Genomic DNA, 4,818 nt, shown 5'->3' with positions numbered 1-4,818 from the left:
GCTTCAGTCAGTCTGACTCAGCTCGGATCGGGCCTTTAGGAGGAGGCCAGGATGCTGCGTGGATGTCTGTTGGACATTGGATCAGTGTAGCCACAACTTTCTGTTCTACCATGTTGTGTCCTACACACTAAAACTATATAACTATCCTAAACACTAGCCTATCTTTCCTTATAGGTCTGCCTGGAATTCAGCACAATGTACTATGGAGGCCCAAAGTGACATTTTGTCAGGGGGACCTTGCTTGGCCTCTGTTGCTGCCTGGATCACAGAAAGCATAGTAAAACAGGTATGGGGCACCTTGGATGGGATGCTGGACCATTGCTGGGCACATGTATCCCTATCCAATCACATACGCTGGGAAATTTCAAGATGCCAGTTTACCTCACCACATGTACTGGGATTGTGGGAAGGAGCACCTGGAGAATGCCCACGCAATCATGGTGAGAACACACAACCTGCACACATACAGAGGTGGGGAAAGGAATAAAAGCCACAGCTAGGAAAGTGTTAGGTTGTAGAGTCACGGCCTGGGAAGTGTGTGGCTGTAGAGCCAGAGATGGGAAGTGTGAAGCTGTAATGCCACAACCTGGGAAGTGTGAGGTTGTAGTGTCACAGCCTTGAAAGTGTGAGGCTGTAATGCCATAGCCTGGGAAGTGTGAGGCTATAATGCCAAAGCCAGGAAAGTGTGAAGCTGCAGTGCCACAGCCTGGGAAGTGTGAGGCTATAATGCCAAAACCAGGAAAGTGTGAAGCTGCAGTGCCACAGCCTGGGAAGTGTGAGGCTATAATGCCAAAACCAGGAAAGTGTGAAGCTGCAGTGCCACAGCCTGGGAAGTTTGAGACTCTAGTGCTACAGCCTGTTTCTGGGTCATTTTCTTACATGTAACATAATGACATTAATGACTGTACACTGTAAAAAGTAATACCTAGATCTAACTTATAAAAAGTGAGGCAAGTGGCTGCATTGGATGTTTTAAGTTGAGTCAACTTGCAGCCTTTTTTAAGTGTAATAAACACTGTAACATTACTTAATACAAACACAACAAAATCAAGTTGAGTTAACTAATAGTACTAGTATTGCTCAGTTAGATAAACCTACTTTTATTGGTACAGGTAACTTATTTATGGGTTGCTACAAGTAACCTGTACTCATTTAATTAGGTTTTATTAACTTTATTTTCTCAGTACAATTAACCTAATCAAATGTGAATAAACATTTTAATTGAGTCCTGCCTATAACCTCAGAAAAAAATCTAAATGGCTATATAGTCTAAGTACTACAGTGATTAACTGTACATAAACAGGCTTTGTCAAAAACAGTTACAAATTAAATTGAAGAAGAAAAAGATGGGAAGATAGATTGAAAACAATAACATTTATTCAATGTCAACCAGTTTCACTTTTAACAGGGACTACAAAACAGCCAATAAATGTCAGATGCCACTGAGAAATAATCTAAGACAACTTGGTAAGGAGATTTGCATACTTGGATGATGGCTTAGGACGCATGGCGTCCAATCCCACAAAGAGATATAATATATATACATACATATATATATATATATATATATATACAAAGGTATACACCATTTTTGAGGGATACTTGAGGTCGAGGGCATAGGTAAGTCCAAACAGGAGGCAGCATGCTTTCGACAGGTTTGGCACACCTCTGACCACAGGCTGTCCTTCTATGATGATCCCAATCATGTCGGGCTGATGGCATATGTAAATTTTCAGTGGGCAACTGCCAAGCTCAGCGTGCACCTCTGTTTCATCATGACTCTATTGGTGGAGACAAAAAAGAATCAAGAGTTTGGTCAGACAAACAAGTAATGAGATAAATATGTATACCTCACAATATGAATACATACAAACAGAAAAATAGACAAGTAGCTCTAAGCACGATACATACGTGGTGGACACTGATGAGGTCTTCCTGTCTCTCCCCCACATACTCAATCAGGCATCTCAGGACCACTTCTCTCCTTTTCTCCACAGAGGCAGATGGGTCCTGTTAAAAAGTAAAATCTGATTAAAATTCACAGCCTGATGTCAGATTGCTGTTAAAGGTCCTACTATACATGTAGCTCTGTACTACAAGATCTCACACTAGCACCGGCATTTCAAAAAAACAAAACAAAAAAGCATATTGCATGTGCATGTTGTTTACTCAAAAACGTCAAGGGGACAATTCACAAATTTGAGATTTAACTCTCCAAGTAGGCTGTGTTCATTAATATGAATCAAGCTTCTATTAGTACATTGTCTATTTCTCACCTCAAATGCTTTCTTAAACAAGTTTTAGTGGACCTTTCATGTGTAAAGAGACTGCTTAGAAGCAAGGCACAGTCTTGGAAAATGGTGACAAGGGAATTGCATTACTTATGCAATTACATACATATGCAGCCAACATGTCTATTAACCAATAGAACAGTCGTGGAGTACACAGAGGAAGTGTAACTTCACTGAATGTTTGGGCATACATTTTCACACTAGATCATCATAATAGCAAGGTCATGTTAACTGTGGGGGCTAACTATCCCCTTAAACTATGCTACCTTTAGAACAATGCCTTACATGTAGTTGTCTTTTAAAGAATGAGAGGTGGGGGGGTCTCATGATCAGTCTCTGGGTAGTATGAATGTGCTCATTTAATTTTTTAATCTTTAGTTAACGTTAACTTAAACTAATATTTGACATTAAACTGTAAGGCAAACGTCATAGACAAAACAGGTTAACATTAGTTCTACGCTAGTTTAAAGTAACGCTAACTTACGATTAAAAGTGATATTATTGGTAAAATTAAAACCAACGTAGCCTTGAAACACATAGTATACATGACTACAGCACTTATTTAACTTCATATTAACAACACGGTCTCAACCGGCATCTTGCCTACAAGACCACACTGCTTCTACACTGTGCAGCCAACTTAGCGTGCGATGTGTGCAGGATAGCTAGCTATACAGTACAACTTGCAAACTTAACCTCAGCTCCTTAGTGGAGTAGCGATTTTGCGTGACTTTACATCACCAATCATTTGGTTAAATTGCTCAACTTACCGTGTTAACCAGTCCCTGAAATCCAGATCCGCTGCAGCGAACAACAGCCGAGAAAAATGCTGCACCTGCGTGGGAAAGTCCCCGCCAGTGAAAAAAGGATAATGCCAACTTACAATAATTTTTAAATATTTAAGTTTGATGAACACAAATGCTACATCGGCAGCTGCTCTAATAAAATGTGTATGTCAACTCACTTTTATAACATTTCTTGTACACAACAACCACATACAAATAACTAACCTGAATAAATTGCAATTGTTTTATTTACAATATATAGTTATGTAAAAAACTGATATATTTTAAGTAAAGAGGAAGTATATTGAGACCTTTTAGTAAAAAACAAATAAAATAAACTAGATTACAAATATTTAAAATATATAAAACCTACTTTGTGGGTGTAGCACTTTTTACAGTGTATGTGAGGAAAGCAATGAACAGGACATTTATCTTTTCAGGATGGTACTGAAACAGCACATGAAGAAATGACATAAGGTCTCTGTGGGGGGGGGGGGGGGGGGGGAGATGGGGGGATCGTCATATTTTTTTTCTTTCTTCCTTTTCTTTTCTATCTATCCTTTTTCTTGAATTGATGACTTCCTCACCTTCTTTCACTTTGGGACATTTTTGTTAAATACACATTCTTCAGGAAAGATAGGTGGGAAATTGGGATTTTATTTGGAGTGGGAGCACACAAGAGTTTAACAAAAGCAGCGCAACAACAAGAGAGACGTGCTGGCATCAACGACAGGTAAAGGAGACAAATAGAATCAGAAGGAGCTGCAGCAGGCTGTCAGCTGGGCGTCGCTGCCTGGCCAAAGGGGAACAGGGGCAGCTGGCCAGGGAGCCCAGGTGACTGACAGAACATGCTCATCACTTGACTTCACCCCACCCTGGGGCATCAACCCCCCTCAAACATCTCACGGAACGTAAGGACAAAAACTGAAAATCCACAGAAATGCTGCCATTTCAGCAAAGGGCAAGAAGTCCCATAAGACGGTGTGCTGGGGTTTTTCCACGCCGAGACTGACGGGTTTGCGGGGGCAAATCAAAACAGGACTCGCTAATACATCGTAAACAGCCAGAGTGAGGCGCAGGAGGAGCAGATCAATACGGATAAGCGCAGTCCCCCCCCCCCCACCCCCGCCTCACCCTTCTCGAGCTGTCATCCCAGCCTGCGTTCGTCGTATCGTGATAGATTAGATCCAGGTGAACGGAGCTTCTGTCTCGCCTTCCGCCAGACGAGCATGAGGACAGGGGCCTGTTGGAGTGTAAGTAGGCCAGCGGGGGGGTTGTTGGTGGAGGGTCAGGGGCTCTCTGTGTTTCTGTTTGTTCAGGCAGGTGAGCAAAATGCTTAGGAAGCACAATCCTGCCCTACATACCTCTCAGTCCCCGCAGACTGCACCAGCCACCCCACCCCCCCCCCCCCCATCGCCTGCGTGCCACTTATTGTTTAACCAAGAGCACACACTCCCCCTGCCCCCCTACCTTTCTCCTTCTCTCTCTTAAATTACCTCCCTCTCCCCCCCTTTGTTCTGCGTCTCTTTCCTCCTCAGTCCTTGTGGCCTCCCTTGCTCCTCTCTCAGTCTCTCCCCATCCCCCCATCCCCCCGTGCCTCCCTCAGCATGCTGCGTAAAGCAGGACGCTGCCTGGCCAGGCTGTGAGCTCCTGCTGCCGCCGGCTGTTTGCCGACGGCTTCCGAGTCGCTGTAGCAGCATGTCCAAGGGATTCAGAATTCACACTCGCATGCAGACTCTGCA

General features: G+C 43.2%; 1 long non-coding RNA gene across 1 annotated transcript; it reads right to left on the bottom strand.

Annotated features, from left to right (window-relative positions):
- Positions 1-1,359: 1,359 nt before the first annotated feature.
- On the bottom strand, positions 1,360-3,478 carry LOC125704763 (uncharacterized). Its single transcript, XR_007381236.1, has 4 exons — positions 3,450-3,478; positions 3,062-3,126; positions 1,912-2,010; positions 1,360-1,781 (listed from the first exon to the last, which is right to left on the bottom strand). It is a non-coding gene; the product is annotated as an uncharacterized LOC125704763 (long non-coding RNA).
- Between the last annotated feature and the right edge of the window lie 1,340 nt (positions 3,479-4,818).

This window comes from Brienomyrus brachyistius, chromosome 12, assembly GCF_023856365.1.
Source record: "Brienomyrus brachyistius isolate T26 chromosome 12, BBRACH_0.4, whole genome shotgun sequence".
In the NCBI taxonomy this organism is placed as follows: Eukaryota; Metazoa; Chordata; class Actinopteri; order Osteoglossiformes; family Mormyridae; genus Brienomyrus; species Brienomyrus brachyistius.
This window is presented reverse-complemented; position numbering and strand designations above follow the sequence as displayed.